Source organism: Pipra filicauda, unplaced genomic scaffold (assembly GCF_003945595.2).
Source record: "Pipra filicauda isolate LSUMZ 115617 unplaced genomic scaffold, ASM394559v2 scaffold258_size1095741_pilon, whole genome shotgun sequence".
Taxonomy (NCBI): Eukaryota; Metazoa; Chordata; class Aves; order Passeriformes; family Pipridae; genus Pipra; species Pipra filicauda.
Genome location: NW_024104374.1, coordinates 356,053 through 368,923, shown reverse-complemented (window position 1 = coordinate 368,923; position 12,871 = coordinate 356,053). Strand labels below are relative to the sequence as shown.

Genomic DNA, 12,871 nt, shown 5'->3' with positions numbered 1-12,871 from the left:
CCATAGGAAAGTTAGTTAGAATTGTGTATATAATGTACTATAATATTTATTTGTGTAATAATTGTAATATGATTCCCTTCCCCCCATACTGAGTCTTGTGTTGTGTCTGGAAAACCCCTCTCACACTGAGGTGAGTTGTGGGAGGGGGGCTTGGACTCGGAAATTGGATTTTTGGGGGTCTCAAACCACCACATGGTGTTAGCTTCTGTTGGTTGCCTCTTTGATCTCATGTTTCCTCTGGTCTTAAATTGGCTCGTCTCTTCCATTGCCATCAAAAAACAAGAAGTCTTAAAAGGAAATAAGGGTTGAGACACAATTAGGAATGAACCTACGGGCAGAGGGTAGGTACACGAAAATAGGCAGTTCCAGTCCCAGAAGGTTGTCAGTCTGTAATGGTGAGGTTGGAAAAGAGTGGGACAGGAAAACCATGGAGTGATTTGGCTAGGGGAAGGCAGTTGCATAGTAGCTGAGTTAAGCCCTGTTCTTAAGTGAGTTTATTGTTTCCTATGCGCTAGGCAGAATAGCCTCTGAAATGCTTGGGGATAAAGGAGGTGGATGAAATGTTGCCTTTCAGATCAATTTTTGGCTCGTATCCTTCATGTTCTTCAGTTTTTAAGGGTTCTTCAAGGCTGCCTGAAGCCTTGCATTGGCTGCTTTTTGGCATGGAGTTTGGATAAAACTGAAACCTAATTAAAAATATAATGAAATTCTGAAACAGTGGAGCTATTCTTAAGATTTCCTTATGTTTAGTTATCATTTAATTTATAGAATACTTGTAAGGATTAGCACAGAACAGCCCAAGAGAAACATATATGTTATGAGATAGTATGCTTTAGGTCCCATAGTTGTTGCTGGCAGATTTCCCCCCTCCGTATCTTTTTGTTTTGGTGTGCTTTCTTTAAGTCAGAAGGGGAGCTTTGCTGGTGCCAATACTGTTTTGAGAAAGTAATCTTATCCAGTGTCCTCCTACAGCATGAAAGCACAGCACAGGTAGCCGGTGTGGTTTACAAGGGTATGAAACTATGTGCAGCAAAAAGCATTTGAATCCTCTCTATATATCTTTAATAAGAAGAAACATAATTGGAAAGCAAAGAGTGAATTCAAAGGAGATTGACTAGGTCAGATTGGATGAGGCATTGAGAAACCTAGTGTAGTGGAAGTGTTCCTGCCCATGGCAGGGGAGCTGGAACTAGATGATCTTTAAGGTTCCTTCCAACCAGCACGATTCTATCATTCTATGACTACTGCTCCCTGTTAAACTCAGTATGTTCCAAGGCCTATGCCTCTGGAAAGTTCATCCAGTTTAGGACGTGGGGCAGCTGGATGAGTACAAGCACATACTGTATATCCAGTGGGTCTCATAAGGGCCACTTTAAGTACCAGTGATCGCAATTAAATCCAAACGGATTTGAAACTTCACCACCTAATGACATTGCACTTGGGAAGCAGTTGATTCACTGGAGTTCAAATAATGATGGATCAGCATTGTACATTAGCAGGACAAAGGTAATATTTTCATTTTTTTTTAAACCAGGTTGCTCATCAATAACTGAATAAGTTTCTTGATTGTATCACCTCATAGTGCCACAATAACCCAGTTGCGGAGGCACAAGATCGAATATGTTTAGGTTTGTGTTTTCTCATGCTGCTGCATGGGATTCCTTCCCATTCCACTGCCAAGCAAACAGCCTGATTCATTTTCCAGAGCTATTGTCTTCCCTTGGAAAGTGAATCCTTTCTTCTTCTCATGATCTTGTGTTTCCAAGTTTGTCTCTATGATTAGATGGAAAATGTTGTAAGGAGTGTTAGAGGGACACTAAAACTCTAGCTGGGAAAGTTGCACCTACAAACAAGGGAGAGACTAAGGCTCATTGTTACCTGATGTTATGTGTGAATACCCCGCTTTCCATGCTTACATTGATCTTTCAAAATAGATTAATTAAAATGTTTTCATAATACCTTTTGAAAACATACTTAATTAAAATCACCCTTGTTTAGAAATTTTTTCCACTCAGCACAAACTTCTGTGATTCTACGGTTAGGAGGTTGGAACTTCCAATGAGGAAAATCTGAACGAATTTTTTACAGTTGACAGTATGGAATCTTTACTGATGCAATATAATGAAATTTTGTAATACCTTTAGGTTTCTTGTAACCCCAAATGATTCATAATTCCAATTTAAATATATAGGTTTCTTATGAGACATAACGATTTTCTTGTCCAAGAATTAGATCCACAAGAGGCAGCATATTGAGGGGGGAGTAGGACTGTTGAGAGAAGTCAGAAATGAGATAGAGGAGGTAATGGTGGTGCCTTTCTCCTGACAAAAGTGCTCTGACCACCAGAACATCCTGAGCCAGGTGTACTTTCCTTCTTGGGTTTTTCCTGACTTTGGACCATGCATACGGGACTGATAGAGGGAAGCGCTCTCCTGCCTGCATGTGAAATTGCACAAACTGTCAAAATTAAGGCAAACTTGCTCATAACTGTATATTGGAGGCTAGAGTGACTTTGTTGTAAAGATTGGAGAAACCTCTCAGAGCACATATAGTTAGCTGAGCTGAGGTTTGAAGAATTTTACATTTACGCTGAGCCACACACAACTTAGGTCCTAAGTCTTATCCCAATCTATTTATGAATGCAAACCAAAAACTCTCCCTCATCTACACCCTTCCTCCTTTCAACAGGACCAATCCATGGTCCAGTGCAGGTCAATTAACATGGCTGACAGGTTTCAGATGGTGTAAATTGTCACAGGATAAAGCCACCTGAGCTTAAGCAGCATGGCAGAAAGATGATTTCAAGGAAGACATCTGTCAATCATAAAGAGGTTGGAATTCCAAACCAACATTTCACTATTAATTTCTCAAACAGGAGAGCTGAATCAAGACTGCGGATCGTGGAAATTAGTCTGTAGAAATTCATTCCAGTTACCATCAGCATTATGGTGTAGGTAGACTCTAAGTTATACTATATAATATAATTCAAACAACTGAATATTCCATAGTCTAGTTATACCTTATGTTTCTGAAGAAACCCAAATCAAGCAAATGTGCTTCATCAGGTACGTAACCAATTTCACTGCATGTGTGTATGTAGGACCTTTTCCTCATTACTGTGGCAACCTTTTAAAATCCTAAAGCCTAGAGGATAATTCCAGCTGTCCACAAAAGCAGTCAACCGTCCCTTTTTCAGTGAGTTTATGATATATTTTCATGGTTGGATATTAATAATAGACTCGAGGAAACATGGAAAATTTGCCAGCACCTCAGAAATAGTTTCCATAGGAAATCCACAGCAATGCACTTGATATATATACAGGTGAAAGGGCATACACCATTCAGTATTTTTTGTTAAAGATCTTTCTTATTTATTTCTACTTTTCCTGGTCTTTCTTAAAATCTGCATTTCATAAAAAGGAGCAAAAAGTCCGTTTGAAATAGCATAAACCAACAATGTGTTATTCATAAATGTCAAAACGTTCTCACCATCCAAAGCCTCTTTAAATGGGGGCCATTTTGAGTCTTTAGTGTCCTAGTCTGTTGCTGGTACTAATTTTCTAAGAGCTATGATCCTGTTCTATAAATCAGAGAGTTTGAACCCTAAATGGATGTATTGCCAAATCTTGTGGAGAAAGATTCCTCTTTCCTTGCAAAAGCACAGCTCCTTATACTCGTCAGTAAAGTTACAGAGGTCAGTGGAATAAAGTCCAGGCCCTCAGTCTCTCCCTGGGTCCAGAGTAAGGCCCACAGCCAACAAATGAACTTTTCCATTCCAGCATAATGATGGGGATGATAGACTATGTATACATCAAATGCATAAACAGAGAATTAAATTAAAAACCATAATAATTATAAAAATACATCTATATTTTTAAATTAAGACATTATGTGTGGTTTCAAATTTTTTTTCATTCAGTTATTCATGACAAAATAATGTTTAGAGAACAGATAAAGGCAAGCAGGAGGCTGCAAGTAATGGATGTCTAGAAAAGCTGTCTTAAAAACAAGTATACCTGTGAGGAACAATTGGTAGACTGTTGGGACTTTTATGGATAATTACATTACACAGGCTCTCATAATGTCAGATGTAATATAATAAATAGGCTTCTCACTTTGGTGTTCCCTATAGTCAGCTAGAGCTGTCTGGAAGACAACCGTTCATTTTTCTGGTTTGTGTGAAAATTATGCCTTTTTGTCAGGAGCTCTTTACTTTGCTAAACACCCCACAGCCCAGCAGTTGCTCATCACAGTTTTAATTAGATTATACCAAACTGTCAGTGTTAAAACACTGGTGGTGTGTTGTCTTGCTCAGCTCTAACTCTTGAGCTCCTCCAAAGCGCTGAGCTTGCCACAGTTTGGGATGGACTTTTCCTTTGGAGGTCTTAAATACACCAGTCACCACTTCTCACTGTGGGGCTGCCCTCTGCAGCTGGTGGTGCTCTGCACTTTGCAGAGAGTACTCAGGGTCTGGTAAGACTGGCTATCTACTCTGTTATTTTCCTATGGAACCAATGAAATTCTTCTTGGATTTATTTTGTGTGTGTATGCGCACGTGCTTTTTTGGTTGTTTTGCTGGAGGGTTTTTGGTTAGTTTTTTTTTAAGCAGTATAGGAATATTAGTGTCCCCCCCCCAAAAAGGTGGAAATACATATGGAACCTATTTGCATTTTGCCCTTTTCTGGGCACAAATAGCTCGTGAAGTCTTTCAGGAAAGCATCAAGGGAAAAGAAGTGACAACTCTCGAGCTGCTGTGAAGTAAGAATTGCATTGGAGAGGCAAATCTCAGGCCCATGCTTCTCATTGTATCCTCCCCTGCATGCCCCAGTGGTGGATACATATGGTAAAAAGGCATTGCTGGTTTGCATTCAGCTGCCCTGCACTCAGCTGGGCTCTTCTTCACACCTGAGTGCTAAAGGCAGACTCCCGGACGGATGCAGGAAGGAAAGTGGAGCATCCAGCTTCAGCTGGAGGTCTGCCAGGATGTGCTGATGTTTGAACTACTGCCCAGACAGGCACACACAAAAGACGGAATCTGGGAACAGAGGCTGGGGTAGATTTTTTTCTACAGTGCTCCCTGTTCACACAAGACAGGGCTGGCAAACTGACAAGCACCACTTGTATGGTCTTTTTCTCCCAGCTTCTCCAGCATGATCAAAATGGTCATTCTACCATGAGATGGAGGATCAGCTCTTTCCCATCAAGTGTCTCTATCTCTTTGAAATGGCTGCTGACTCTGATGGACTAGAAATAAGCTGGACACTTAAGCATGGAATATTTCACTGCATTTGTGGACACGGCTTGAAGCAAGTGGATTTTTCAGGCAGTGGGGTGAGGAGAGTACTGGTGGGTACTTTTTGTTTTATTGACTGGGATTTTTGTTTTCACTTGTGTAATCTTTATTAGTTCCCCACCCTCCCCATCCTCAGTCTACAAGCCAAGTGCCAGTTCATGGGATAGATCTGTAAAGGAAGAAAGCTCACAGTTTGCCCAATATTTACCAGGAACAGAATCTTGCCCTAGGCATTTCTGTTTGTCATCTGAGGCAGAGAGCAAAATAAATGTAGCCATCTTTCAGAGGCTGCTTGAGGAGCCAGTCATTTTATGTTGTAATGACATGTACATTTAATAAAGATATAGAGTATTCTAAGGAGAGTAAAACTGCACTCTTATCTTAGAGACATATAGACATTAAGAATGAAGATTTCATTTAATTGTGGCTTGCTGCTGTGCACAATTTACCAAAATGGCAGTAAACTGCTATTGAACTGTAACATCTAAAGATGTCTAAGTGCCTGGATAATTTGTGGTTTTTTCCTCCTTTGGAAGATAGTAATAAAATAGCTAAAAGATAGGAAGAAAAAATAGCATCAAGGCCTTCAAAGCAAAAAGAGCTCAGGGGCTCTAATCACAGGAGCCATCACCCACAGGAGAGGTACACCTTGACCCCTTTACCTTTGTTCACAGAGCCATTGTAACACAATGACCATTACAAATAAATAAAATGATGGACTTTTATCCCAGAGAGACACAATCCAGCAGTACTGGTTCTTTTGTAAGTTTGTGAGCACTTTAAAGAAGTTCCCACAGGTAAGTTATGGGCTTAGTCTTCCTTAATTGGATTTTACAGGCCTCTTAAAAGTAGTGTGTGATCCCTTCCTCTCCCTGTCCCATGTTCCACAGCCAGAGGTAAAAGACAATGGCTGTAGTTGTACAGGATTTGTGTCCACAGTTGAAACACTTTATTGTCACTTAGTGGAACTCTGAGGGTCCTGGTTCTGCCCAGGTGGCCCAGGGAGCTCCCTTTGATCCCTGCTCATTAGTGGGGATCCCTTGGGATTCAGACCAACACCCACTGACTTGCCCATGATGATTATCTGGCTGTAATACTTGAACCCTATGGGACTGACAGAACCATTTGCATGTCTTAAGAGTGTCCAGTGGGGCTTTTGTTTCAAAATGACTATGATAAGATGTAAGTCAATGGAGCTGACAATATTCTGTTTAAGTATAAGATGTAGGAGGCACTTCATATCCTGGCACGGCAGAGAGGACCTCAGGTCATGATGAGGAGGCATGGCATCCGAGTGACTGGAAAGCATTGGCCTCCTCAGTAACAGAACTGGTAGCAGTTGCAGCTCCAAGATAAGTGTGGGAGAAGATCCAAACAGGCAACCAGTAGAGGAGATCAGGAACAGCACAGACAGAAGGAAAGAAGTGGTAGAAACTCCATGAAGGAAAAAGAGTTCTGAGTTTTATTCAGGCTTTTTCTTTCTATAAAAGTTTTCTTGTTTGTTTGATACAGAGTTATATTTTTTTGTGGTTTGATGGTTTGGTTGTTTGTTTGTGTGGTTTTTTTGTTTTTAAAATATAATATAAACAACATGATGCAAGCTGTGATGATCATTGTGTACTCTGGGCAAGGCAAACATTAATCCCAGCTGCAGCAGATTTTTTTAGGCTAAGCAAGGGCCTCCTGTTCCTTGGAGTTGGTAAATGAAGGATACCCAGCAGTCACCTCTATGTAGGGATGAAGCATGCAGAGCAGAGATTTGATAGATTGCAGTGTTATGGCATCAGTGCAGGACTACCTGCTTACAGTGACAAAGAAAATTGACACCTGGGTAACATTTATCAAATGTATTATTTTGAAGCACAATCCCAGTACTGTGGATTATTCTTATTAATAGAAAGTGTAATCTATCTCCAGGAGATAACAAATAAGTAAAGTTTATAGCTATTATTACCTTCAGATACATTCAGTGTGAGCATTTTGCACTGAAAGTTATCTTGCATTCATGTAAATTACATTGACTAGAAAATACTAATTCTGTCCCCAAGATAACAAATGTATATGTAAAACATTCTAATCTAGCAGTGCTAATGTGTGTAGGGAGGGTTTATTACATTATGAAATTTAGATGAATCACAAAAGTGGAATGCTGATGAAATTAACAGGTCTTCAGTGGTGTGCCCAGGCAGGTGAATGGCAAACTTCAGAAATTAAGAACTCACTCTGCCATGAGAATCCTTCTTTCAACCATCATCCAAAGACAGGACTGTCCACTTTCCTCTGGATTTGCAGTGGGATCAAGGAAAGACAATAAATTGCTTCTTTTATTTTTCCTTACCTTCAGAATTTTATTCTGTGTATTTGTTTTGCTGTTTGAAACAGAGCTAGGGCCTGAAGAGGTAACTCTGAATACTGATCCGAGGAATCTCCTGCTCAGAAGAATGCAATGCTTAGCTAGAATGTACTGCTTAGCTAGAGATAAAAACCAGATCTTAAGGATTAGATGGTACTGTATACTAAAACAATGCTCACACACCTACATAAATAAAGATAAGGGACGAAATAGGGGCTGGAGTCCAAAAGTCTTGCAAAATTCACCATAAAGTCAGCAAAAAACAAGAAAGTTGAAAAGTTCAGCTGAGGAAGAAGAGTAAAATGCAACCCTGTGAGGCTGAAGAAACAGGAACGACCACCAAACATCACCCCAAAAAGACAACTCCGCCTCAGACTCCGCCTATTATGAATATTATAACTAGATGTGGCAGTTGTATGAATATGCATGTGAAAATATTGTAATCACTTGTAGAAATTGTATATAATCCTGTCTTTTCACTGAAAAGGCAGAGCAATTTGTCCAGCACGAGCTGGCTGCTCTCCAACATTGCCTTGAATAAATACCTCGCTGCTTAAAGACTAAAACTTTGTCTCTGAGCAGTTTCTCTGCACCTTTTGGGGCAAAATTCGGCATCAGTTCGTATTGAGTTTTTCATCTCTGACACGTCTGTTAGAAAGGGATGAATAAATAGTCAAATGAGCTGAATGCGTTGTCTGAAGATTAGTGTGAAATTTACTTGAAAAATCATTCAACAGTTGTTTGAGACAACAAAGAAAACTGAGAAAAGTCAGTTACATATTTATAGAAGTGTTGTCATGTTGGTCTACAGTGCCTTTCCTGATTTGCCCACATGAAAATGGGAGGGCTTGCAATTTTTTGCCAGGCAGCTGTGCAGCTTTCTATTACAATGAGTCTGAGCTGGCCCCAGGAAAGCTGTTCCAGAGCTCAGGGGAAAGATTTAAAAATCAAATTTCTTAGTTTAACATGTTACTTTCTAAAATGACTTTTGCACTTAGTTTACCCCTGGGGCTGAGAGTTCAGAGATCACACCCACTGGCTACATTGTAAACAAAAATAATGCCTTGCCAAACTGCTGGGAAAATAAGGAGAAATTATTTACCTCTGTTTCTTTTTGTGCAACTTGCTGTATTTCCAGTGGAGGTGAAAGGTGCTGGGCTGGCATCCTTGGACAATAATCTCCTTCACCGATTTGTGTTAGTTTGCTGCAAGGTTTCTTTCACACCAGATTCACCCATGGACCACATTTTGGCCAAAGGGGCTACCCCAGAGGTGCCAGAGTAATTCTGTCATCTGCAGCTTACTCAGTCCTTGGCCACCTGGAAACTCACAGAGCTCATAATTAATGTCATTTCTGGTCACACTTTTTGTAATGTAGACAGCATATACCCAGGACTGTACTGAACCAATCAAGTGTTTCACACAGACTCTAAGCAGTTGTCAAATGGTGATGGTGTTCAGTCACTGCTGAGCTTGACCAGATCTAAGAAAATAACCTTGAGAGCTAAGGCGCAGTATGGATTTGCAGCCTTGGTGCACAGGAGACAAAAATATTGAGAGTGAAAGAAAAAAACCCGCTTTTAGCTAAGAATGAAAGGCAAGTGCTATGAAAAATGTCTGAAAACATTGATTCCACTTCTAAATGCTTGCTTAGTTAGCAAAAATGATTGTTGCCATTTCTTATTTGATGTTGACAAAGTCAAGATTTTCTGAGCTTGGCCTGGTATCAGAAGATAGAGATATTTGAATTTTCATATCAGCGAAAAGGCAAGGAACAAGGACTGAAATCTGAGGCCTCTGAGGTTAATGGAGTTTTGCCATTGACATTCAGTTGAGGCAATTTTCTTCCTCGGTACGTTGTGGATCAAGAGTAAGGCATTAATCCTCTGATTTAATTTTTTTTTAGTTGTCTGCAGTTTAGAAAATATATTTATCAATCTTTAACCAAAAGGAAGGGGTTTACAGGCAACTGAAGCACGTTCTTTCAAGATTTACAAAAAGAATAAACTAGCAAAACCATTATTTGTCCATGAATAATTTTAGCTAGGAAAAAAGATGAAACAGTGAAACAAAACTGACATTATTTAGAGGATTTATTGGAATTCTCCACTAATTTTTTTAAGCACTAGAACAAAACTTGCTTTAACAGCAATAATGTTTTCTGGGTTATTTATATGGGTTTCTTTCTGAAAAAGCTGACTCTGTACAGCAGACATATATAAAAAAAATAAAAAGAACATTTTATATCTTTACCTTTTAAGCTTTGTATTACTTTTTATCTTGAATCATCAGTCTATCCTCCAAAGCGTTTGTTGTCATTAGTAGTGGAGAAGAATGAAAATGTGGTTCTTAAATATTATGTTCATTCTTAAGAGAACATTTCTTTCAAATTTATTGTAATGCACGACTTTGTTTTTCAATCTAACCAGGTACCATTTACTTTGAAGAAACCTCTAATCCTTTCTTTTCTCATTTTCTGTCTCTTACTGTTTTGACTCCAAAGAGGGAAAGAGATTTCTTTGTTCATATTTTTCTTGATTGACCCATGAAAATGATGTATGATAGAAACATTAAAAAGAAATATGTCTGCTACTCCCTTTGAAAATTTGTTCTTATGGTTGATGTTTTCATTGCAGAGCCATGATCTGTTATGTGTGTTTATTGTAAAGATTCAGTTTACCTTTCCTTATTCCTCTGCAACTCCCAAAGTCTGGAATAGGAGCACAAAACTTGAGAAGTGGGCCCATGAGAACCTCATGAAGTTCAACAATTCCAAATGCAAGGTGCTACACCTGGATTGGGGTAACCCCAGGCTTAATTACAGACTAGGAGAAGAACTCATTGAGAGCAGTCCTGCAGAGAAGTACTTGGGCATTCTGGTGGATGAAAAGCTGGACATGAGCCAACAGTGTATGCTAACAGCCCAGATGGCCAACTGCGTCCTGGCCTGCATCAAAAGAGGTGTGGCCAGTGTGGCAGTGAATCTGATGAGAAACTTGTTTAAACATGTTTTAAAATGGCTCTTTGTGGTCCCTTTGCAAACACGTGTTTCTTCTTCCCAATACCCCCCACAGCAACTGTTATCTCCCATGCAAGTCCTGTCCCGAGGCGTCCCATTGGTCCTTTGTTTAACCCCTTCCTATTGGCTGTTGACCCTTTACCTGATGGTTTTTTCTGTGTGACCCTGAACTCGTGATTGGTTCCCCTTTGACCCTCCTAAAAGCCTTATAAACCCCTTCCCAACAATAAACTCTCTCTTGCCTCCTCTCCACGCCCGGTGTGCTGTCTCTGTGCCTGCCATGGGGCCGCGTGGGTGGTGGGGGGAGGGGAGGGCACCTCTCCCCTCCAGGCTCGGGGCCTGAAAAACCCTGTTTCTGGAGTTCCCCTTCCCCGTCCCACAAGACGTCGGAAATGGTTCTTCAGACGGAGAGGGAACTAGAGCTGGGCTCCCCCACGTCGAGGATGGGGAAAGGGAAACCCATAGGCCAGCAGGTCAAGGGAGGTGATTCTCCTACTCTGCCCTTGGGAGACCCCACATGGAGTACTGTGTTCAGCTCTGGGATCCTTGGCACAAGAAAAATGTGGATCTGTTAGAGTGTGTCCAGGGAAGGGCAACAAAGTTGACCAGAGGGATGGAGCACCTTCTCTATGAAGACAGGCTGAGAGAACTCATCATCCTGGAGAAGACTCCAGGGAGCCCTTATTTCAGCCTTCTAGTACTTAAAGGGGGCTGATAAAAAAGAGGAAAACTGATATTTTACATGGACAGACAGTGATACGACAAGGGGAAACGGTTTTAAATTAAAAGAGGAGAGACTTAAGAGAGGAAAGAAGATGCACCATTACATGTAAATTTCTAAATAAGAACAAATAGGCGGAGTAGATAAATTCACATCTGACTGCAGTATGTATAAATTCAAATCTTCTCAGGGCAGTTATCAAAAACCTCTTCGGTCCACCACAAAGCCTTATAAGAACTGTACAAATACATGCAATAAATCTAGATTTGCCCTTTTGAGTCATCTTCAAATCACCATCAGCTGATATTTCAAAAAAAGATGTTACCGAGTCACATTTACTTACAGTAACTTTAATTTTAGTAGAACCCATACATTTCAGTGAATCTGCTTTTATTGCAGATAGGCATTTGATACCCTTCTGTCTCGAGAAGCATCTATTCTATTGGCCTTAAGAAATCCTTTGATATCAGTAGAATTCAAGACCAATAGAGAACTAACACTTGAAATTCACAGACACTGATGCTGAACAATTTTGATACCTCTTAATAGGCACCAATACCTTTCAAACTTGATAGGCTTCTATACCCATAGGTCATAGAATCATAGAATGTTAAGGTTTAGAAGGGATCTAAAAGGTCATCTAGTCCCAACCCCTCCTGTCATGGGCTGCGACACCTCCCACTAGACCAAGTTGCTCAAGGCCTTATCCAATTTGGCCTTGAACTCTGTCAGGGTTGGGGTATCCATGAGCTCCCTGGGCAACCTGTTCCAGTGTCTCACCACCCTCAAAAGTAAAGAATTTCTTCCTAATATCTAGCCTTAATTTCCTCTCTTTTAGTTTGTACCCTTTACTCCTTGTCCTATCACTACAGTTCCTGACTCTCTGGTTTCCCTGTAGTCCCCCCTCAGATACAGGAAGGTTGCTTTGAGGTCTCTATGCAACATTCTCTTCTCCAAGCCGAACAACCCCAAACTTTTTCAGCCTGTCTTTGTAAAGGAGGTGCTCCCGTCCTCTTAGCAATTTTGTGGCCCTCCTCTAGACTTGTTCCAATAGTTCCATGTCCTCTTTATGCTGAGGTCCATCCACCAAATCCATGTCTCTCCAATTTGGAGACAAGGGTGTCATGCAGGACAGTGTCAAACTCTTTGTATAAGTCCAGGTAGATGATGTCAGCTGCTCTACCCCTATCCACCAATGCTGTAGCCCCATCATAGAAGGTCATCAAAATTTGTCAGGCATGATTTACCCTTAGTAAAGCCATGTTGGCTGTTTCCAATCACCTCTTGAGACTGATTTTTATACTGGTAGACACAGAGACCTATCAACAACAAGACTCTTGGATATCCATAGGTGTCAATGCCTATGAATGCAGACATCTATTTTTTAGGCACAGATAGTTACAGCTATTGATGGATAGATACAGAACAGAACATAGATAACTTCTAATCTCAATAGATGACTATCCCTATTAGTCAAAAGACCAA

At 40.4% G+C, this 12,871-nt stretch overlaps 2 long non-coding RNA genes across 2 annotated transcripts in view; one reads left to right on the top strand and one right to left on the bottom strand.

Moving 5' to 3' along the window:
- Positions 1-1,354: 1,354 nt before the first annotated feature.
- Positions 1,355-6,080, top strand: LOC120323424. Its single transcript, XR_005563830.1, has 3 exons — positions 1,355-1,506; positions 5,141-5,346; positions 5,968-6,080. It is a non-coding gene; the product is annotated as an uncharacterized LOC120323424 (long non-coding RNA).
- Positions 6,081-8,755: 2,675 nt separating this feature from the next.
- Positions 8,756-12,871, bottom strand: part of LOC113992336 — a 44,060-nt gene continuing 39,944 nt past the window's right edge. Inside the window, exon 4 of the long non-coding RNA XR_005563829.1 lies at positions 8,756-8,965. This is a non-coding gene — a long non-coding RNA (uncharacterized LOC113992336). The remainder of the gene's footprint in view (positions 8,966-12,871) is intronic.